Genomic DNA, 25,287 nt, shown 5'->3' with positions numbered 1-25,287 from the left:
TTCTTTATCAGGGTAACAATTCACAAAACATAAATAAGTTCATTAACCTTATTTTCACTGTCACACAGATTCACATTTTATAATAGATTATTTTAATTTAATATTAATTTCTATGGATACATTTTATTTGCCTGGCCAACTAGCAGCTCCTACGGTAGATAGAGACTTTGTCCACATCTGTGACATCTAGCTTAGCAATCGATCTTTGTTGATTTTTAATTGCAAATGAAAGAAAAAATCAAAGTAGAGTTGAGAGAGCCCAAAATAAGATCCCAAGTCATAAATGTAGCATCAGCAAAATAGTATTTTGTTTAAATAATGAAATTCCATACTTAAGCTGTTCTTTTTCTGTTTTAGTTAGAAAGTATCAGGAAGTCTTTGATTGTCCCTTCTCAATCAAAGAATCTAAACTAAGTCTCATAAGATAGCAGTAGTTATTTAATTAAAAAAATGTTAGATGCTAGGATGAGGTTTTTATAGCCTTATGGACTGTTAAGTTAATAAGCTAGGAAAATGTGCTAAATACACTATTTGCCTCTTTACTATCAGTTCATTTTGGCTTTAATTATCTGCATTCAGAATAATATTAACAACAAAAAATACTGTGTGAGAGTAACAGGCAACCTATTAGTGTTCAGAAAATAGTATTCCTAAAATTCTGTATTACAGTCTAAATGTATTGAATTTGTGCATATCCAGTACAGAATTTTGCGTTTTCTCCAACATGGTGTGTTTTGTTAAAACTTATTTAACCAAACTAGTACCTGAGGGATTTTGTTTGTTTGTTTGTTTGTTTTAATTCCAGCCTTGGAAATAATCAGGGTGTAACCCTGATAAATGGTTAATCTCAGAATGTTTAATTGGAAATCTCTCTATTAAAAAAATAACAATAATAAATAATAAAATACTTTTTTGTCTCATTTATCTCATAGATTCATGATATTTCAGAATTAAAAAAAAAACAGAGAATGTCTAGTCCAATTTCTTAATTTTATCGGGAAGACTAAGGATGAAGTAATATGAATTCTCTCTCCCCTTCCTCTTTATCTTCTCTTCTTCCTTCCCCTTCTCACTCCTTTCTTTCCTTCCTTAAACGTGAAAGAACAACTTCTGTATTCTAAGATCAGTGTTGAATGTTTGGGGAGGATAGCCCCTGGCTTGAGAAATTCATATTCCATGTCTGTAATAGTAATTGTAGTGTGCTTGGATGCATACAACTGAGTAGTTACAAAGCTGAGATTATAATTGAAGTCTCTTCACTCCTATCAGGGAAAGCATCCTACTTCTTACAAATAATTGACAAATAATTTAGAGAAGAAATATAATGTGTTCTACCAGAACTGACAATTAGACCTAGCCAAGGTGATGATTAGTAGTCACATAATGATGACCATTTCCAAAAGAGAACAAATCATTTTCTTACCTGATAACCTAAGACTCTTATTCTGCTTATGATCTCCAAAGCTATAGTGCTGCCCTTGATCTAGTCTCTACCTAGCTACTTTTCATTATCAAAAAATAAAAGAGTATACTTATAAATATGTACCTTTTATTAACATTATAGAATTTTCTATCTATATATCTATGTATACACAACCCTACATATACATATGTATGTGTATATATCTGAAGGGGAGCAAAATATATCACCCAGAATATGCCTCTTTGGTGTAAGGATTATCCTGACTTGATTATTTTTAAGAAATAGCAGATTCAGGAGAAGCTCTGAAAATCTGGAAGTTATCCTTTTGTAAGAGTAATTTATTGATTGATTGATTGAGAGAGAGAGAGAGAATGATAGAGAGCATGAGAGGGGGGAAGGTCAGAGGGAGAAGCCGACTCCCCGTTGAGCAGGGAGTCCGATGCCGGACTCAATCCTGGGACTCCAGGATCATGACCTGAGCCAAAGGCAGTTGCCCAGCCAACTGAGCCACCCAGGCGACTGAGAAATTTATTTTTAAAAGGGAAATCTCCATTTCTGCAGGTGTCTCCCTCTCTGTACCTGAAGAGACAATGACTAAATCTCTAGGGAACTTCTTATCAATGGAAAAGGCTTAGACTTAAATCTGCATAACAACCATACCCTTATTCACTGTGCTTTTCCTGGTAACCTCCCTTACCCGCCCCCTTTGGCAACATCTTTCTTTTATCTTTATGGGGAGATAATATTTAAGGTGGTGGCGTGGGTCCTTTGGGGAGTTACTCCATTTTCCTGGGTATCTCCTCTCTATACAGGAGGTACACAAGTTATTAAATTTTTGTTGGTTTTTCTCCTGTTAATGCGTCATTTTATTACAGGGTGGTCTCAGACAAGGACCTAGAAGGATAAAGGGAAAATTATTTTTCCTTCTCTAAAATCTCTATATATGTGCATATATATGTCATGCAACATGTTACTCCTTTATTATATATATATTACTTATATATTACATGTATTCTGTGTATGATTACATATACTTTATATTATACATAGGATGCCTTTTATATATGTGGGTATCTATAAGACTAATATGTTGGATGGTAGAGATAAGGTGATAATAAAGTTTTGGAAACTTATTAAATAAATTTTCAAAAAATTATTATGAAAGAATCAAAGCACTGAGGCAAAAGAGGGAAATCTTAGTGTCCCATAGAGTTTTTACAACAGTAAATAACATGAAAGCCCATGCAGAGTCAAACTCTCCCAGTTGAAATGCTCTTCCCTTGAAATTGCTTGTTTTCTAGTCTGTGTCCTCTTAATAATGTAAACTTGATGAGGGCTGGAATAGGTCTTGATCACCATGTTATCACTATGGTGCTAATAAATACATGGAAGATGCTCACTAAGTATTAAGTGAATGAATGATTCTTGTACAGGATGAGTGTCTGAAGTGTTCTTGCAGTGCTCTCCCTGGTTTCAGACATTCAGGAAGATTCTTCCAGACAACTTGAAAAGTGTGAGTCTTTGATTTGCTTTCTTTTTCTTTTTGAGTTTACCCTCGACTTTTGTTGTTTTCTATCAGTTTTAGGATAACTTCTTTAGGTTTAAAGAAGAGATAGATTTATTTGGGGATTTATTTGAAGGCAACTCATGCTCATGCACATTCTATAACTCACATGTAAAGAGAGACTTTTAGTAGTATCTCTACTATTTTAAAATAAAAAAAATAGATCATACTTAAATATCATTAGAAGTTGTTAAGTAGTATTTGCTGTTGATTATTCTTTGTACAATTTGTTCTGAGTAGCTTGTAGAAAGGATGAAGCTCTTGTGGGACTGGTGTCTAACTGTACTCATCCCCAACCCCAAAATGCTAAGTAATGGATAGATTATGTGAGCAGACATGCATCCTTTTCCACATTTGTTAAATAAGCAGCTCTGGCACAAAATGCTGTCAAGCTGTTCAACTATAGTGTAGACTTTAATCCAAAATAAATGTCCTCATCAAAAATATTCATGTTAACATTCTGCAGCGAAGCTATGGGTTTGTTGTTTATAGCTCTTTGTAGGAGGTATAGACTTACCATAAAGTGTTGCCACTGTCCATTTATCATGTGGATGTGAACAAAGAAAGATAACATTTTTACACAATATCATGCTTTCTTGATGTGGTCACCTTTAATAATAGAAACCAAAAGCAACATTTCCCAATGTATTCATCATAATTCTACCAGGAAGCAGATGTGCGGTCTTATTTTTCTCTTAATCATGTATTTATTTATTGCATTACATCTTTCAGTTGTGGATATTTTCCTGTAGAGGGAAATTCCAACCTTCCTGGAATAATAATTCCCTGAGTTATATATATATATATATTTTTTAAACTGGCGAATAGATGTGAAAATACATTCTCCCTTCTTATATGTATTGGTCTTTTGATTGTATCTGTATACAGGTAGAGCTTGAGTGCTTATAACTCTTCCTGAGGATATTTCTGTGGTGGTATAAAAACAAATCTAGGGAATTTTAGGGGGAAATAATCATTTCCCTACTAAAATATAATCAATGGATCTCCAACAGTATTATCAGCTTCATAGAAAAGTTTACTGTTGGCGTGCCTGGGTGGCTCAGTCAGTTAGGTATGTGTCCTGGGCTTGGGTCATAATCCCAGGAGTTCTGGGATCCAGTTCTGCCTAGGGCTTCCCATTGCTTCTTCCTCTAACCTCTGCCCCTCACCCGCTCATGCTCTCTCACTCTCTCAAATAAATAAATAAAATCTTTTAAAAAATATACTATCGTCTAAAGGTGAAAACTTACAATAATTGAAACTCATTATTCTAGCTCTTTTATATCTTTTCTTTACTTCTACTGAAATTTTTTGTGCCTCCTCTACCCTTGACTATAGTCTGTATTTCCAGAGACTCTTAGTTTCATTTGTCCATGTATCCTGCCTAGATCTCTAGGTCAGGCATTTTAAACAAAACAAAACAAAATCAGCCTATTGTACATCTCATATGCTGATGCTTTGATGTAGTTGATGTCGTTTCCTGTGCAGTGGTGCATAATCTTGTTTGTGTCCATGATCGCCACAGTGGTTTCTATTTACCTGTAGCAAACGAAATACTTCTGGTTCACCAGCCACCTTTGGTAGATATTTTTCTAGGGCCAATTCATTTGTGTTGTGTTTCAGGATATTTTTTCATCCAACTTTTGAAATTTTGGTAATTTATACTCAATGTTCACAACACTGGTACACCATTATTCAGACGGTGATATAATCAGTTGCTTTGGTCATAATCTGTTATATCCTCTTGGACAAAACCTCCTTCTTTTGTTTTCTACATATCTACATATCCTTCTGGCCTTTTGCATATTTAACACAAATGTGTGAAGTAAAACATGGGTTTTTAGTATTTTATTTTCTTTACTGAACTTCTTAACCTCTTTTCTTTATTTCTGTTACCATCATCCAATGAATAACCTAAATTTTGTACAATAGTCTTCTCTAATGCAATGCAGAACATGTATCTTGGGCTTAGTCGACATGGGTTCCCATCCTGACTCTGTCACTTTATTGGCTTATAGCTTTGGACACCTTATTTTATCTCTCTTAGTTTCCACATCTATAAAATGGGGTAATAAGAATATTTAATAGGTTACTGTGAGGATTAAATAAATCAATGAATTCACATTTTAGGATAGTGTCTGTTCCTTAGTTATCCCTGCATAAATGTTAGCTGCTATTATCACTTTCCTCTGCTCTCTGTTTCCACTTAGTTCATCAAGTTTTCTTAAAATTTCCCTCCTTTCCATTCTCACTGCCAACACCATGATTCAGAGCTTCATGATCTTTTGCCTGAATTATTTTAATAGAACTAACTCATATTCCTGTTCTAACTATATTCCTGTTCTCATTTAATCATAAGTCCTAATAAATGTAGGATGTTGCATTCCAAAATCTTTATCTTTGTTAGGAACATGGTATTTGACAGATCAAGGTCTTATAGAAAAATACAAAATTTAAGCAAAACTAAAACATTAAGTATTATGTGTATATATGTATAGGTGTGTGTGTATGGGTATGTATATGTGTTTATGTAAATGAAATGTTGTATATAAAAGCAAAAGCAACCTCATTCTAACCAAGTTAGATACTCAAAGTTATTAAATCTGCTTATGTTGTTAACCATTTTCTTGGCACCTTCTTCTGTTGATTAAAAACTACTGACACATGTAATATGCTCATGTATTTATATGTATTTATATATTTATGTATTTATGTAATTATATAATTTTTTATGTATTTATATAATTTTATGTTATGGAGATGTAAGTTTTTTTTAAAAAAACTTGTGAATCAGTTTGTGTTTTTCCTTGACATATATCCACATATCTCTATATCGCTCTATTTTTTTCTACCACATATTATCTTCATAATTTACAATTCCTACACCATACATTTGTTTTTATTTTATATGAGAGAGATCAGGAATAGCTGAGGCTCTTCTTTTGTTAAAAGAGAATGGCCTGAAGTGGACTTAAAGTGTTGTGAGTTTTTAGACATTGATGTACATGTGCATCAGTTTACTGAAAAACCACAAGTAATGACACCATTCTGGGTAAGGCATGATTTTCTCCTGCTAATTTGGTCCCCTCATTATTATGCTCGGATGTCACTGCTGTCATCCAATCCTTGCCCTAAGTGACAGCAGAATCCAGTCTAAATGTCTTTGGCTGTAATCTCATTTTGCAGCTGAGATCATGCTGATTTTAGCCACAGAAAACTATGATATCACCTCTTTTCTTATGTCATATCTTATGTCTCTTAAAATTTTACTCACTCTAAAATTCCAGCTTAAATAACATCCCTACTATGAAATTTTCATCTATTCCACTCCATTTCCCTCCCATCTCAATCAGGACGTGATTTTTAACTATTTTATTTACATTGTATATCTTTACATTCTGCTTAAAATATAGCTGTTCGTATACCTTTTTTAATTACATTGTTATCTCCTTGAGTAAAGGGCTACATTTTATTGGCCAGCTATAAACAAAATACAATAGAGTTGAATCTTACATAGGTTCTACATTCCAAAGTCAGTATTTATTATGTACTGTCAATATTCTCCTGAAAATTTGTAAAAGTAAGATATAAAATGTATGTGGTGGGGGGTGGGAGGGAGGGGGTGGCTGGGTGATAGACACTGGGGAGGGTATGTGCTATGGTGAGCGCTGTGAATTGTGCAACACTGTTGAATCACAGATCTGCACCTCTGAAACAAATAATGCAATATATGTTAAGAAAAAAAAAAAGAAGATAGCAGGAGTGGAAGAATGAAGGGGGGGAAATCAAAGGGGGAGACGAACCATGAGAGATGATGGACTCTGAAAAACAAACTGAGGGTTCTAGAGGGAAGGGGTGTGGGAGGATGGGTTAGCCTGGTGATGGGTATTAAAGAGGGCACGTTCTGCGTGGAGCACTGGGTGTTATGCACAAGCAATGAATCATGGAACACTACATCAAAAACTAATGATGTAATGTATGGTGATTAACATAACAATAAAATTTAAAGAAAAAAAATAAAAGCTACAATCTTCACAAAAAAAAAGATATAAAATGTATTATACAGAGTTTATGTGCCACATCAGAGGCCGATGTTCAGTCTCTCAACAACATGTAACACTGAAAATTTCCTTCTGCATTGGATCAAGTCACTGTTCCTTTACTTCAGAACAGATGAAGTAGTTGGCTTATAATTAGAGGCTTATATTTATATTTGTATGAAAAAAAGCTGTGCATCTTTAAACATGAAAATCAAATACAGTTTTGTTAGATGCTCAGACTATGAGAAATGAAAATGACTAAGGGCATTTCATTTTTTTTCCTTGACATTATGTTTTAAAAGCTAAATGGTTCAAAAAGTCTCTCTATCCTCTTGGTTTTCATGACATGTGGTTGCTCATATTCACAAGAGTTTGGATGGATGGATGGATGGATAGATAGATAGATAGATAGATAGATAGATAGATAGATAGATAGATACAGGTTGGGGTAAAAATATGCTGGTTCTGGTTATATTAAACTTAAACACTTCTGTCTGTCAAAGGAGATGACAGAGTGAAAAGGCAGCCTGTGGAATTGGAGAAAATAATAACAAATCACATATCTGAAAAGGGTTAATACTCAGAATATATAAAGGACCTCTATAACTCAATAATAACAGTAGAAAATAAAACCTGCTTGAAAAAAGGGCAAAAACTTGAATAGACGTTTCTCCAAAGAAGATAGAGAAATGGTTAATAAGCATATGAAAAGATGCTCAACATCACTGACCATTAGAGAAATTCAAATCAAAACCACAATGAGATATCACTTCATACCCAATGGGATGGCTACAATCCAAACAACAAAAAGATAGCAAGTGTTGGTGAGAATGTGGAGAAATTGGAACCTTGTGCACTAATAGTGGAAATATAAAATGATCCAGCAGCTTAGGATAACAGAATGGAGTTTCCATAAAAAAAATTGAAAATATAATTATAACATGATCCAGCAATCCCACTTTTGGGTATATGTCCAAAGACTTGAAAACAGGATCTCAAAGAGATACTTGCATGTCCATGTTCATTGCAGCATTATTCATATTAGTCAAGAGGTGGAAACAGCCCAATTGTCCATCAATGGATAAATGGCCAAACCAAACACAGTATCATGTATATTCAATGAAAACTATTCAGCCTTAAAAAAAAAAAAAAAGGAAATCCTGTTACATGCTATGACATGGATAAACTTTGAGAATATTATGCTAAAGTGAAATAATCTAGTCACAAAAAGATAAGTTCTGTATGATTCCACTTATATGAGGTATCTGAAGTAGTCAAACTCATAGAAATACAAAGTAGAATGGTGATTTCCAGGACTGAGGTGAAGATGAAATGGGAACTTGTTCAATGGGTATAGAGTTTCAGTTGTAGAGGATGAAAAAATTCTGGAGATTTCTTGCACAACAAAGTGAATAGACGTGCTAATACTGAGTTATATACTTAAAAATGGCTAAGATAGTAAATTTCATGTTACATTTGTTTTACCAAAATTAAAAATGATTTTAAAAATACTGGTTTAAATAACTACTTTAAATCTAGGATGATTGGTATTATGTGATGTAGTGGTTCAGTTCAAGTTATTATTCAAAAAAGACTTCAATATAGAAACATTATTAAAAGAGCAGACTTTTACTTAGATAGACCTTTATTGAAATCCATACTGTACTACTGAGGATTCTACAACCTGAATGAAGTACTAGTTTAAACTGCTCTGATTATCAGTTTTAACACAACCTATTTTGGGTTAAAAATAATGTCTACCAGTAGGAGCTTGAAATGAAATATGTTGGGTTTAGCACATAATGAGCATTTTAAAAAGTTGGTTATTATTGCTATTATTGATCCATTTTAAAAATAAATATTTATAACATCGTGAAAGCTTAAAACTTCTTTGTTAGAACAGGCATCTATGACTTGATTCAATTTATATTTGAAAGATAGGCAGGAATTACTTTCCTTTAGTATTTTTGAGAGGGCATTCCAACATGAAATGCTTGATTATTTACTTGAATCAGAATTGAAACACTTGTCTAGTTAAAGGCAATTCTGGGAATGAGAATAAGGGCGCCTCTGGATGATTGAAGCTGGATTTCTGAATTGATTCTTTCAGAAATAAGGGGCTGCTTTGCCCATTTTCCATGAATTTACATTTTTCATAGTAAATTGCCTTGGATCAGATAAATTTTAAGTAACATCTTTCATTTTTTTCATTACTTTAAAAAAGAGCAGCCTTAATCTTAATCTTTCTCACTCTCTTTATATTATTTTTGTTGCACACTTGATTCTTTCCTATTTTCCACTTAGGCTTACCATTTTTATAACTTTTGGGTTTGTGTGTGTGTGTGTGTGTGTGTGTGTGTGTGTGTGTGTGTGTGGTTGTTGTTGCTGGGTTTTTGTTTTTTTTTTTTTAGATGCCACTTCTTATTTTTCAACTATTCTAAATACTCATAATTTTTTTTGAAATTTAGCTTTATTTTACTCTTAGCTGTCTCATAAGCACTGTGTTCTTTGCAGTAATTCTCTTACTGAGTTATTACTCTACTGGATGGTGAGTGATAATATTTTCTACTTTTTACAGGTGAGGGAAGTGAGGCACAAAGAATATAAATAACTTGCCTAAGTTCCCTTCTACTACAAAGATGGGATGTGGACCCAGGCAGTTTGTTTCTTGATTTCATGTTCTCAAATGCACAAATATTAACTTTCATGGACAGGCACTTTTTTTTTTTTAAGATTTTATTTATTTGACAGAGGGAGAGAGAGTACAAGCAGGGGGAGCGGGAGAGGGAGAAGCAGGCTCCACACTGAGCAGGGAGCCCCATGTGGGACTCGATCCCAGGACCCTGGGATCATGACCTGAGCCAAAGGCAGACACTTCGCCGACTGAGCCACCCAGGCGCCCTGGAGAGGCACTTTCAAAGGCTGCCTTTTAATTTCTTCTTTGTTTTCTCTCTGTATTTTAATTTTTGCACATTACTCTTAGGAGTTGTTCCCTCCAAAATGTAAATTACCTTTTAGAATGTACTGATTTTCCCTCTCCTGTCCATCGCCTTTCATACCTCATCCCTATTCTTTCCAGGTCATTAGCTCACTGCTTGGGATGTCCTCAGCCTCTAAACTTCTGCCCTGTGATATTCCATAGTTGACTCAGTTCCTTTACTTCTGTCTTCCAAGGAATCTGAACATTTTAAATGTCATTTTCCTTTCAGTCAGTTCCAAGATGATGTTTGCCTCTGCTAAGTGTATTTCCTCTCAGCTACTGGAACCTTCTGTTGTGCAGATTGCTCCTTGGTGCATTTGGGAAGAAGTTGCCAAGTTTCTTTTTGTGCATATGCTTGTTTTTCAGTTCCTGGAAACTTGTCAGAGCTCCCACTATTTTTCCACATTCTTCTTCCTCAAGTTTCACCTCACCCTCCTAGTACACCTCTGCCACGCTGTTTTCTCTCCACCCCAGTTCATATCAGAATAGCTTCTTGTTCCGAATGCGTAAACCTACCTGAACCTTCTACTGTCTTTTTCCATTGTGGCAAGAGCTATATTTTATTTTATTTTTTTAAAGATTTTATTTATTTATTTGACAGAGAGAGACACAGCGAGAGAGGGAACACAAGCAGGGGGAGTGGGAGAGGGAGAAGCAGGTTTCCCACCCAGCAGGGAGCCCGACGTGGGACTCGATCCCAGGACCCTGAGAACATGACCTGAGCCGAAGGCAGATGCTTAATGACTGAGCCACCCAGGCGCCCCAAGAGCTATATTTAATCAACTATGATATGCCCTTCTGTAAAAACAAATGGCTACACCTTCTGGAAACTTAAGCGACTAAGTTTTGTTCTTATTTTTTTACCTGATCTATTTCATCTGTTTCTTTCGTTCCTCTTTTATAGTAATACTTTTAAGGAAATTGCTATATTGACTCCCCAGAAACTCGTGATGTTGTGGCTTTACACAATAATTGCTGTTGTCAGAACTCTAAATGTTAATTGGTGCTGTAATTGAGGACACGAATCACGTCAGAAGTAAGAGTGTAGTGGAAAGATCATAGGGCATGCAGTCAGAAAATGCTCGTCTTTGCTGTTGGTGATTGTTCTTGTCATCCTGACTTTGGCTTTCCAGTAACTCCTCTAATTCTCAGCTTTGTCATTTATAAAATGGAGGTTTAATAATACCTAACTACAAAGGTGAAGTTCAAATGAGATAAGAAGTTCACATATGTGTTACAAATTTGAAATTGCTACCCAACAGGTACAGATGATTAATATTGATTTTTTTAAAGATTTTATTTATTTATTTGACAGAGAGAGAGAGAGAGCACAAGTAGGCAGAGAGGCAGGCAGAGGGAGAGGGAGAAGCAGGCTCCCCGCCGAGCAGGGAGCCCGACACGGGACCTAATCCCAGGACCCCGGGATCACGACCCGAGCCAAAGGCAGCTGCCTAACCAACTGAGCCACCCAGGCACCCCTAATATTGATTCTTAAAGTGCAGAGATGAAAGTTTGTCAGGCACATAAAAATTTTAATGAAAACAAATGGAAAATATGACTAGATCAGTCTGAGAATTTTACTTGATTTAGTTCTTGAGCATCAGTTTTCCTAAAATATTGAAATCTGTACCTTGGATTTTATTTAATAAAAGAAAATTTCTAGGTAGCACTGTGAATATTGGCCTGTGTGAGGTGGTGGGTGGGTACCATACTTGTTCTGCTGACCTGAAGATCGTAGTCCAAAAATAATACCTTGTGGATAGTTCACAGTTTCTTCCTGTGATAGGATGGGTATGCCAGTATGATTCATAGGGAAGACACAGATGGCCTCCACGAACATGCAGCAACATTTGTTATTATGGATGAAGTTCCACCTGGGAATCCTTTGCTTCCTTCTGTGAGGAGCCATCTCACTCCCACAAGGGTGGTGATTTCAAGGTTTTATATCTACCCACATGTCTAATTATATAAGTGATTCATTTACATTTTAATCTTTAAAAAGACCATATTGCAAACCAACACATAGAATCACTGGAAGCAATATTGAAAGGACTTATTTTACTCCTCTCTGGAAACTGCTGAACTACTGTACATTTCAAGTCATTCATTAATAAGACCATTGTATGAACAAATAAAAGCTTATTTTTAAGTCCTTTTGAGAATTGAGCTTGAATTGTTTGTATGCTTCTAACATTTTATTCTGTTGATTGTATTTTCTAGAATCATGGCAACATCTGTGTGGTCAAGTTGCTTGTATCTTATACATACAGACTGATACCAGCTATTTCCCAGGACAGTGCCTTGTTCCATTGTCAGGCAAACAGATTTATCACTTGCATGTTTATACTTCCCTTCCTAATCTTAGGGCTGCCTTCTTTTCTTCCTTATAGCAATTGTTCTCTATAAACCTCTCCTCCTGGTACCAGGTTAAGTAATAATGTTTTTCCTCCAGATTATTTATATCTTTGTCTGTTTGTAGATAGTTACTCTGCCCATCAACTTGTTGCTCAGCCAAACTTAGTGTTTGTTTAGTGCTTTAATCTTGCATCATAAATCATTTTTTCTCTGCATCTTAATCATTCTTCCATCATGTCTCTGAACTCCTTCCAGCTTCTCTGCACCTTTTGGATAATGAGGTGCCTGAGTCTGAGCACCAGGTGCAGCCCCACCAGTCCTGTCTAGGAGGGTCCCATTGCCTCCAGTACTGCTATTATGCCTTCTCATTCCCTGAGGTACTCATTAGAGAGATGATGCCTGTCTCTACAAGCAAAGTCAGCACTCTCCATCTCCCCCATTCTCCTACAACTCCCTTCTGGCTAATCCTTTTTCCAGAGTGAAATCTCAATTTCTCTCATTTTCTTGCTCTTTAGTTCTCACCATAACTATTTAGCTTTCTGTTATTCTTACTGTTTTTATTTTACTCATCCTGCCAGACTCATGATCTAATTGTCTGTTTATTTCCCTCTATCTCTCTTTTTCTTGATTAACCTAAAGTCTTCCCAGTTCCACGGTTTCATACTTGGTGCTAATAGCAATCTCTGCCACTCCGACTGCATATGCATCCATCTCTCAACCACATCAACTTCTTTCACACATCCATGGGAAAGAATACACTTATTCCCTTATGTTTATCTAATATCTTAACTTTTTGTTTTTGTTGTTTTGTTTGTTTTTTGAAATCAAATCGATAAGTGCTTTGGCATTATTCTGTTAGTCTTGCAAATTTAATTTTACCACATTTGCTCAGGGAATAGAGCTATAAATTATTTTTAATACTACTGTTTGCAACTTAATAAAATAGCATTCGGTTCAGTTTTTTATCCATAAATTATATATTTTGGGGAACCATGTGATAGGTATGATATCTCTGGAATAGTTACAATATAAATTATGCCTTGTGTTTCTTAAATACTAGTCTTCTTTCTTTCTCCCTTCACTCCATTCTCTCCTGCCTTTTCTCCTTTTTCCCTCCAGTCGCATGATAGTTACTGAAATCCTACCGTCTGCAGGCTAGTGTGAGGGAGGGGGCGCAGCACCTGTATTCTAGACCCTGCTCTAACAGTGATTTCTTTGTAGCTACATCAAATCACTTACACTGTCACTTGTGTCCTCGTACCTAACAAGAGTAGGTTTCAAAAATATGATGACTAAGTGAGAATAAGATAACATTTTATTCACAGCTTATAGGAAGAGTGAGAGAGAAATCCCCAAAAAAAGTTTTGGATCATTGAGGAGGATGTTGAAAACTCGAAAAGCTGTGTGTAAAAACAGTGAAAGTCTTCTCGTTGCCTGCCCAATGAATCGTATCAAAACACCTTCAGAGTATGAATATGGTTTGTACACAAGTGGAGAAGTGGGATTGAAGGATGGAAAGCAAGTTAGGGAAATGTTGCAATAGTCCAGGAATTAGAGAATAAAGACAATAAGGATTGGAGCGCGAAGGGAATTTGAGTGTTGTCCCGTGGATTTGGGAGCTAAACTTTAAAATGATTGGCTGGTCAAAATTGTTCGTATTGAGTTTTACCACTTGGAGTGTTTTCATGGCTAATCTAGACTCCTGAACCCCCTTCTGGCACCTGCGGGTATGAATTGTTGGTGCTGGCAGTGTGGAAATTAATCATTAACAATCCCCTCAATTGTAACAAAAGGTGAAAGAGCAGTCATTGTCAAAATAAGGTAATCTTAGGGCCTAGTGTGAGTAGGAAAAAAAGGGATAGCCAAAGGGTGTTCATAGAGATGAGGATCAACCCGGGAAAATCCGATGGCTGCAATGGGGGAGTGTCGTAGTTAACAGAGCAGGTAGACACAGTGGACACAGGTGGTGGGAATGGGTGAAAGAAGTAAGTGAAAGGAATTTGTGAGAGACCGAGGAAGTCTGAGCTTTTGCTTTTAGGAGAAGAGAAAACTTTCTGAGTGATGTTGCAAATCAGTGTACTTTGCAACTGAAGTGAAAGCTGAGGACAGAATATTGTTGGGGAAAGGAACTACACCTCTGGTCAGCAGAGATTTTGCTGTCTTATCAGTTTGGTTTTCATTTCCCAACTAATGGTGATGCAGGTACAGCTGTGAATGGATGCTTTTCATTTACGTACAAGTATTGGGAAAGAAAAATAAAAAAAGTAAATGGCAGATCATTTTGGATCACAGTGCAAAAGACCCAGCATGAGAATATTAGAGTGAGCACTTTAGGTAACATATGTAAAGTATGGGGCAAGAGCCAAATGTTGGAGGGAAGACACATAAACTGTACCAAATTGTTAATTTATTCATAGAAGCATCTTTTTAGGAACTTAGTCTCAGTTGTGGGGAAATAAACTAAAAATCTTTCTATTAGTATTTTGAAAGTATTAATCTTTCATTCAAGTTATTTTTGTTCAAACCACATCAGTATTTTAACATTAACATCAAAATTATTACCTTGTTTGAGATTAACATGATTTATTTACTGTCATATTTTTAGTATTGACTTTCTTTATACTTCTAAGCAAATAAGAATCAGTGTTTATTCTTATAAAATAAAGAAACAGAATCAAAACTCAGATTTTTTTTTAATTAAATAAAAAGGCTTGTGTCAGGGATAGTGAGATTTTCTATATGTTAAAGTGGCATTTATTCCTAAAGCATGTCAGCCTCTCTGCACAGTGACTCACTATCTTTATCTTTATAAAGAGCAAACTATTATGCAAACTTACTTACATTTGGGAACTGTGGTGCTAAGTGTTAATGGCATCATTATTCCAAACAAAATGTGTTAGAAGGATTGCTATATGTGATAGGTTTCCTGTGGGAATTTCCATGAATGGTTTGTAGTCTGTAAGATAGCCACATGGCATTTACTATCTCTGATGCTAATGATTTTTCTTGGTAGACACGTTAGTCTTTTTTATAAAGAGATGTCAATTTCTGAACTTTTGCTTGTTATTTTTTTTTAATTCTTTAAACTAAATGAATATAGATGACATATAGGTGGTAACTTTTGAGGGACATGTAAACAACCATAGGGATGGAATTTGCTTCTAAATTGGTAAGCATCTTACAATTTTTCCATATGGAATTAGAATGTTATCAAGATCCTAAGTCTTAAAGAGAGATTTGTTTTTCTCAAGAGATAATTTTGGAACTTTACATTCTTGAAAACGTACTTATTCCTTCATTTGTTGAATCAAATGTATTCTATGAAATACATGGAAGTTGAAGGCTGCTTTATTAAGAATTACTTCTCTTATGGCATAATATGAAATATAAGTATAGTAATACCTTATTTTGTCTACATGTAGCAGTTCTAAGCATATATATATATATATATATATATATATATATCAGCAATAGGTGATAAAAACAACTGATCTTAAGAAGAGAGATCAAAATAACTGAATAAACCTAGATAAATTTGGACTTAAAAGCACATTAGGTAAAATAAAGGGAATTATATAAGTGTCATGAGTTATACTATTCATTATTTTCAATAGCTGAACATTAAATTATTCATTAAGGTGCCTCTGTTTTTCAATGAAAAATCAAGAACTGTTTACTTGTTGTCCTATGATAGGTTCAAAGATAAGCCTGGTAATATTAGACTCTTCAATAATTTGCATTCTATTGAAGATCTAATCTGCATTAGAAATAAATAAATATCAGGGCCCCTGGGTGGCTCAGTCGGTTAAGCAGCTGCCTTTGGCTTAGGCTTAGGTCATGATCTCAGGGTTCTGATCTCAGGATTCTGGGACCCAGCCCCAGGTTGGGCTCCCTGCTCAGCAGGGAATCTGCTTCTCTCTGTCCCTCTGCCCCTGCCCCCCCTTATGCTCTCTCTCACTCTCTTTCAGAAATAAAATAAAGCATTCATATCTGTGAATATGATATACTTCCAATGTAAAAAAGCTATAATTATTTTATTATACTTTGTCAAATAGTAAATGTTTCACAGTCACTAAAATACACAAATGAATCATTCACAAAATGTCTTTAATTAACATCATCAATAGGGGCTGCTCACCAATTTGCGTGTAACTAAAGATTCCTGTATTCTTGCATGTTACTCCCTTGTTGAAAATATATTAAGTTTCAGTTTGGCTAAGTGTTATTAGAGGTTTAATATGTACCCATGGAAAAGAAAATAGCTAATTGACCCATTAGGGAGGTTAAAACTAAGACCATAGCCTCATAAGCACTAAGCTCTAATGGACAAGTTAACTAGCCTCCTAGTGATATAGTGCACAGTAAGAAATATATTTTGTTAATTATCATTATCTCTTAGCAACATATTTTTTAAATTATAAGAGAAAATTAAAGTATTTCTATAATGCTAACGTGTTTAGGGGTGAAGTGTACCAACATTTTCACCTCACTTTGAAAAACATTTAAAAAATGAGATGGATTGGCAGGATGGATAGCTATGCATTAAATCAAGTACAGAAAAATGTTACTTATAGCATCCAGGTGTCAGGATATGGATGTTTGTTGTACACTTTTATGTGTGTTTGACAACTTTTATAATAAAATTTTGGAAAAACATTTGCAGAATAAGAAAGGCTATTACATCATTTTAAAGCAATCAGTGTGATAAAACATGGAGGGAGATGCCAATAATAACATGACGTAATTAATTCCTTATAAGTAGAAAGACAAGCTATGCCATATTTTAAAATGAGAAGTGTATTTTTAAGTAAATCTAAACTTTAAATTCCCTTTAGATGTATGCATTTTTTTGAAAAAAGTTTTTAGTCTTTTTTTCTAGATTATGTGTTTAAACCTAATTATTTTTTATGGTTGTCTATTATTTAGGTCTAACCTAAAGTTATCACCTTGTGTTGTATTCTTGTCAACGGGCTTATTCAGTTTTATGGTTCTCTCTGGTACATTTACAAAGTGCACTTTATATTGCCTTTCTAGTTCCCTATAAACAAGGAAACAGTCTGCACTACTGTATTTCAAATCATTGCCACACTGACCATTACTTCATCTGCAATAAAAAGCACAAATAAATTGGGCAAGTGCGTTTCATACATGCTCATTTCTACGGTGTTAAGAAGTAAAAGTCTGTTCAGTCTTGGCACAGAGGAAGTGGCAGACCCCCCACATGGTGATATTTGTGTGAGGTTTGATGGGATATCAAGAGTGTACCTCCCTGCCCAGTCCCCTCTCTTCTTTCAGGTCTTGTTCCACCTTTTTAAAAATAAAATATTCAAGGTGTCTTATTAAAAGGTAAATGTTATCAACCACCACGGGCTTTTGCTATCTGAGCTGTAATTAATGTGTATCCTAGATAGTCCTAAGAAAATGGCGCATGAGGAGGGTTTGAAGCTCAGAAATTCTCTGATGTCGACAATGTCTGAACATTTCTTGATTAAGCAGGTTACAGGGCAGATTGCGGGTGAGAGGCCAGGCAGTCAGGACCAAGCAGTAGGTACTCCGTGCTGAAAAGGAGAAGCAAGGGAAGGGTCTCTTTGGACTGAGGTGTTGGAAGGAGAGGAGAGTCTTACATGATACTTTACCAAGGTTAGCTGTCTTTGGATAATCTATGTCCATACCACTTGCAATATTCTTTATAGAACTAATCAGTTCAAAAAGATCTTGGATTGCCAATGATGTTTGAGTGTCTGCTGTCTAACTTTTTACTGCTGTTTTGCACTGAAACAAATAGTGTGAACTCATTAGGATGCCTTGGGTCTTATTTGTCACGTACTTTCTAATGTTGTCGCTAGGTTAGAAATGACCTGTAAATAGTTACTTAGCTCTCTCTGAATTAGCAGCCATAGCTTTCCGATATTTGCTCAGTATGAACAATTGCAGTTGCAATCCCAATTTCTGAGGTTACTTGACTGATTTGCATGGGAACCAGAGCAAAAGACTAAAAACTGTGCCAGGGCTTTCTGCTACCTTGTTAGTTTCACAGACTAATGAAGTTTGCTATCTTAGCTACAAGCAATTGGTCAGTTTCTCATGGGGATCTGTAGTTGTGTTTGTTTTCTATAACACACTTTTTTATAGAAATTATTTTGATAAGGAGATTATCAATACATATTTGAAGGCATATCACTGCTGTATAATGTAAGCAATGCTCTTCTATTATTAAATTATTCCTAATTATCATATGCTGTTAATGTTCTAGAGTTTTACTGTTTTCCAACAGTGCCACTGTTTTCAATAGCTCCTAGTTTTCTTTCACTATAAGATTTAACTAACCTTTTAAACATTTGCTCTGCCGGAGATCATTTTCGTCCTTGCCAACTTGTCTTCTCCACAAACCTGACATAGGTTTATGTGGTCCTCATATTATAAACTATTCTTTTTGGGGCAAGGACAGGGATGTCTTTTGGCTACCAAATCATTTACTTATTTTTTTTATCTGAGATCAAATTTAGTTCCATATACTGATACCCCTTTTACTTGCTTATGGATAACAGTGATCCTTTCATATACAGCTTTGGGCTAGCCAAAAAATCAGTAGGAGGTCAATTCTGTCATTACTTATTTGCACATTTCAGTAAAGTTTTTGTCCATCAGGTAGTTGAAATGATAAAAACCTAAGATCAAAAAGCACTCTTTGGCTAAACAAATACTTTCCTACAAGTAAGTGTAGGTGTAAAATAAAACATAAAAACAAAACAAGGAAGAGATCAAATGATGATAATACTGGTTAATAAGTCAGAAGGAAGCAGAAAGTTGTACAGTGATGATATTTTCCTATATTTTGTTATCAGGCCATAGTATATATATGAAAATGAACATTTGATATAATTAGAAGTAAAGAAAAGCACTTGGGGTGTGTACCATATTTGTAAGAGGTTTTCTTTGCAAATTAGTTTTGTGGGCTTTTTCATTATTTTGATCAAAGTAAGTTCAGAAAACTTCATTTTTTTAGGGAGGATCTAAACTTTGTGAATTTATAATATGAATTAAGAATTATTTGATATCTTTTAGGAAAAGGTTAATATAAAAGCTTAAGATGTCCTAGAACCTTCAATTCAATAAAATAAACTGAATATAGAATGTTAATGCAAAAAGCATTATGCAAGATGCTTTGAGGATGTAGAAGAATAGTATCTAGACAAACTATAATAATTAAAAACTGCATGCCTGTATGATCATCACATATACACACAAATCCATTATGAAGCTCAATTTTAACTGATATTGAAATATGTTCTTTTCTAATTATTAACTCTTCTAATGAAGAACTATATGCTTTTTGGAACTGATTTTGAAAATAATCTATTACTGTTCGTTAAGCATGTCACACTGTTTTTGTTTGCTTGTGTGTTTGCTTTGTTTTAACTTGGGATTGGAAAAGATTTCCAGGAATTTTTTTATATATGCATAAACACGGGGAAGTTTACCTGGTTTTATTGGAGATTTCCAAAGTAAGGAACAAAGACAGACTATGCAGGATGAACAGAGGGAATGGGAAAAATCAACAAACTTCACAGATAACAATTTATTTCCTGTACTCAATTTTTACACAGTGTTTCTGCGGCAGTTTCCTTTTTATGTAGGTTTACTTGCCTTTTAGTCTCAGTAATATCAGATCACCTCTCTAATTCCATAGGAGGGTGTGTGTGTGTGTGTGTGTGTGTGTGTGTGTGTGTGTGTGTGTATTTCTTTGTGGCAGGTAACACTACTTTTTAAACATTTATTTCGCTTAACATTTGAAGAAGCCTTCAAATATTAAACTTTTATGTTATGACTGGGTTAGATTATTTTTTAAACCTTAGGAACATTATTTTGAAATGTTGCTTTGTTTATTCCACCTTTACAATGAAAGGAATTCACAGGAAACACAAATAACATCATTACCACAGAGGGAAGTTGGTGTGAAGAAAGTCAGCTTTGGACTCTTTCCAGCAGGGCTTAATTGTGGCGCTACAATGAGGACATTGTTATACCAGGCTTCTACCTACCGAGTGAACTCAGACATAAACTCAGAAAACAGCAATATAGAAAAGCTTCAATGACTATGATCTTCTGGCTTTAAATCTAGCAGAAGCTGGAAAGTGTGGAATAGAGTAAAGGAGATACCACAATGAAACTTGAAGATCTAAGTGGTGAACTGATGAGTCGGTAGCACGCACAGATTCTTTTCAGGATGATTTTGTAGGTGATCCTACTTGCAGCAAAACTTTTTTTTTTTTAATTTTCTAGAAAAGCACATAGACGTTTCCAGAGTTTTTCAGTTTTTCAGTTCATGGTACCTTAGCAGCTCAGTAATATTTTTAAGGCGCCACTAGGCCAACAGACAAAAACCAAAAATTCTGTTTATTAAATAATTGCAGCCAAATGGCTTATTAGTTAAGGCCACAACTTAGTAAGTTATTTGTGTCCTGTTAAGCTAAATTGAAAAAAAATAAAATTAATATTTTTATTTCATTTGCAAATAACCACAATTACTTATTAATGGGTGTGTGTGTGTGTGTATGCATATGTGTGTTAGGCGACTTCTGAAACCTTAGGAACAGAATGCTGCCAACTTCATTACCTGTTCCACGTGGATTTTCAGGAGGGACTCGCTTTTCATCACATCACCTGCTGGAAACCCAGTTTCACACAGCTTTGACATCCTTGAAAGGAATGTTGCACTCTCCAATGTCGAAACTGTGAAATACCTTGCGTGGTAGTTTGTGTAGTGTCTGACAGATGTCAAATGTTGTGTTTACCCTGAAATTTCCAAATACCGCCCCCAGCATCCTGGGCGAGTTCACTATAGTGCTCCTGGGTGTCTTGGCACATGCTTTGGGAATCATGAATTTAAACTATTTATTGCTAATATGAATCATAGCCCCTGAATCTTAAACTTGAAAAGTCAAAAAGCTTCTGCCATAGTGAAAGCGAATAGAAAGCACTGTAAACCAGCTCTAAAATCTCATATCTTATTCTTTCATCTCAGTATTTTCTCATTTTCTCAGCTTACTTAGACTATTTCTCAGGATTCACAGTATAATTTTCCGTGGCTTTGGAAATTTGATGTTAGAATACACAGTTATGATGTATGGTACCATCCTCATGGCTTGAGGCAGAGGTTACTTGTGTATTTTTAAGAATATAATGTTATCAGTGTCTGCTAGGACATTTAAAATGTTGATGTGGCATTTTAAGAGTTGGACTAAATGTTTTTCAACATTTCTAGTGATACTTTTCACTCAAAAGCACTACTTTTTTTTTTTAACAATCCATATGAGATGTATTTTACTGAGTGAAAGTTTCTATGTTCTAAAGTGTATATCTTAACTGCACATAAACCCTGGTTTGCTCTGAGTCAGAGGATTTGAACTAATTTTCCATTTTATCTCATTTTTGCATTTAAGTAACCCAGTTAACTATATAAACATTGTTTCCTTTTAAAAACAAATATCTTATAGAAATGTGTATTTACCCTCAGCTAAGGAACTCAGCGGATCTTATCTGGATTATTAGAAGAAATCACATATGAGAATTTTTAAAGTACATACTTGTTTCCTTCACAGTCAACCATGAGAGCTATCAGTGTCCCCAACTGAAGGCTCAGAACAGAAAACTAAAGCAAGTTATAATCAAGTGAATCATGAAGAATATAAATCAATTTCTAATTGAAAAGAAAAACAGAAAATGTAATAGCATAGAGCTCTTACTCATCTAGGACAGGGCTAAGGCTAATGTTGATACTAGTTCTTTTCACTGAAATTCTTATGATTTTGAAATCAAAATTTGATTTAATTTTTTTTCCCACCTGTTCATTTTCAATTCTAATTTCCTACTACACACTTTGTCAATAAAGTTTCCATACTTTTAAAGAATAGATCATCATAATGTTTTGCTGTGGTAACAGATTAGTAGCAGACTTTAGTAGTAGGGATAATTTCTTTAATTTTTATCCACTGGTTGAAATCATTTTCCATCTACTAGATAGTAGGTGTTTGAGGAAATAAAAACCAGAAATAGTGTTCAGCAGGCTGGTTTGTCTGGGACCTTCTAAATTCTCTCAGCTCAAAGAGTTCTAAAAATCTAGAGGGAGATGTAGCAGGGAGTTGGTCATATGGTTGAAAGATTTTTGAAGGTAATGGGAAGGACACGTCACCTATGTTATATGTCCAGGACTGACTCTGATTATTTCAGATCCAACTACATGGGCAGAAAGCAATAAATTAGCTGATACTGTGATGTGTAATATCTAGGTAAGTAAAATATTAGGAGAAAGAAATAACATGTAAAAATAAGACAGTGGAAGAAAAATGATTTGATTGTTTTCATTTCATGAAATCCCACCACCTAAATATCAGAAATACAAGTACGTGTTTCTCTGTATATGGTATGTGTATACCTATATGTGAGTGTGTATCCATTTTTTGCCTCTAAATTATGGTGGCATTACTTTTTTTTTTTTGTGATTGGTACTGAATTGTTTTCTAGCTAGGTAGCTTGTAACAGGTCTGTAGTTAGAGACATATTTACAGATAGTTAGAAATAAGGATGATTAAAAAGATGGACAGAAACCCTGTGCCCATGAACAAATCATGTTAATATTGTGGTTAACAATATTGCAGCATGACAAAGCCCTTCCCTGGAGGGATGAATGTTTTCCTGGTTCACTTACTTCATCCTAATTGGTATACTAAAAATGTCTTCTTTTGGCCTTTCTATTCCTGAGGCTCTTCCCTTGAATTGCCCCTGTGAAGTTTGCTACTCCTCTGAGCACCCACACAGATGTATCAACATCCCTTTGTAGCCTGCTTTGAAAGTCTGCTGCCATGTTATCGAAAGCATCTGAAAATTTTGCTTTGCATTTCTCCACCTATATAAATTTGTAAATATATGAGAAGACTGGTGTTTGCAACCCATTCCTCCATTTCTTTCATCCATGGTATCTGCTACTACGCTGGGTTTTTCATTTTGAAAATATGACTACTTCTGGGCGGCTGGGTGGCTCAGTTGGTTAAGCGACTGCCTTTGGCTTGGGTCATGATCCTAGAGTCCCAGGATCGAGTCCCGCATCGGGGTCCCTGCTCAGCAGGGAGTCTGCTTCTTCCTCTGACCGTCCCCCCTCTCATGCTCTGTCTCTCTCATTCTCTCTCTCAAATAAATAAATAAAATCTTTAAAAAAAATATGACTACTTCTTTTTTTTTATCAGTACCCTGAGATGCTATCTTAAATGCGGAATTAAGTAAAGGATTTAAAATAGTGTAACATGTGAAATACAATGTTGTATGTATATACAACAAAACTACAAAATACTATATAAATATAAGGTAGATTGAATTATCCTTTTATACCAAGTGCTCTTTCTTTATGTGTATGTGTTTTGAATCTCTCAAAGTTTTGTATTCAAGTCATCAAAAATAACTTCTCTTTGCAAATACATTACATTTTTCCCCCAACATAGGGCCTTCTCCCCAACAGATTTTTTGTTGTGGTAGTTATTAAATATACTGTATTATCTTGTTCCGTGAGGAGATTGACTCCTGATAATGTCCTGTTCCTTTTATGGAAGTTCTTTTTTATAAGTTGTATTTTCAGTACTCCCAAGTTTCCAGTAAGGTACCTTTTGAAAAATTTAGCAAATTATCTTGATGTAGACTTGCCCTTGACTTTACTTTTCCTAATTTAGGGGGAGATGTCTTAGCACTTGGCATTCGCAGAGAAAGTCTTTTCAATTTGTGGGTATGGTTCAAGAGAGAAATACTCAGGAAAAAAGATATATAAGATGGGTTATATTTATTTTGAGAAACCATCACTCAGCCAGAAGAGAAAAGGTTATTACGTTCACATCATATTGCTTGTCTGGGAATCTTTCTAGTGAGAAAACAAAAGGAGCCATAAAATTAAAGAAAACATTGACAGGATTTTCAGACACTAAGAAATGCCATCCCTCTTTCCTTTCTTATGAAGAACCTCTTTCTGGGATCTCTGAAACCAAACAAATACCAAAAGCCTTTATTCTTTCTAAAACTTGTCTACATCCTGCTCTCTGAGATCCATGATGAATGCAAATTGGGGAAAATGTTGTATTCCTATGGAGAACGATTACATAAAAATAGGACCACCGTGAGACAGATTCCTTATTTCCCTAATGTGGTCTCTGTCTTTTATAAGTTATTAACATCTTCAGAAAGTTTTTATTATGGCGTTTTAAATCGTGTTATAATTTCGTGTCCAGACAAATAAATTTTGACTTTTAAAACAACAAAATTCGTATAGTATTAATTCTAGCTGATACTGAAACTGTAGATAAAACTAAGAACTTTCTCAACATTTTAGGAGGCATTTTTGGTTCAAAAATCAGTTATATTGGTAAATAAATGCCATCTCAAGTTTTAAGTAAGTACTCGAATAATTTAAAAACCAGGGGAGAAATACCCAGCAAATTGTCTGTTTTTAGTGATGTTGTATATCATTGTTTAGAAATTCTTACACAATCAGGTCAACTCAAATGCATTGCCAACCTCCAAGTAATTCACAGAAAAACATTTTTTCTCTTTCTTTTCTTTTTTTGGAGGGTAGGGTGGCTGTTAAATTTAAATAGTGCATTAATATATTAAATCTCTGTTTAAATGCATTTTTAAACTCTTTTCCTATTCTCTTTCTTTGAGTACAAAGTGCATTGCACACATCATAAATTAATACTGAGAAATCCAAATTTACTCCAACAGGGTCTCTCAGTGACGACTTTATAAACTAGGCCCTTGTTTATTCTGTGTGTGGCCACTTTGGTTATTAGGAGGGGTTACACTGACCACTTTTTCCCAGATTTATGAGACTTGGCAAAAACCTTGAGAAAACAGAGCCCAGCTTCTCTCTATAGAAAACATTATT

General features: G+C 35.0%; 1 protein-coding gene across 2 annotated transcripts in view; it reads left to right on the top strand.

Moving 5' to 3' along the window:
• The window catches only part of SEMA3D (semaphorin 3D), a 197,685-nt gene that overhangs the window by 18,639 nt on the left and 153,759 nt on the right, over positions 1–25,287 (top strand). Inside the window, exon 1 of one of the 2 annotated variants that reach the window (XM_073898732.1) lies at positions 17,907–18,002. The exons of the other annotated variant lie outside the window; for it this stretch is intronic. The gene's annotated coding sequence lies outside the window, so the exon portion shown is untranslated. Of the gene's footprint in view, positions 1–17,906; positions 18,003–25,287 lie in introns of those variants that run through there. 2 annotated transcript variants of the gene reach the window in all.

Source organism: Callorhinus ursinus, unplaced genomic scaffold (genome assembly GCF_003265705.2).
Source record: "Callorhinus ursinus isolate GAN/ISIS: 27379988/994484 unplaced genomic scaffold, GSC_fseal_2.0 scaffold12, whole genome shotgun sequence".
NCBI classification, from domain to species: domain Eukaryota; kingdom Metazoa; phylum Chordata; class Mammalia; order Carnivora; family Otariidae; genus Callorhinus; species Callorhinus ursinus.
Note: the sequence above shows the minus strand (reverse complement) of the source record. Positions and strands in the feature narration are given on the sequence as shown.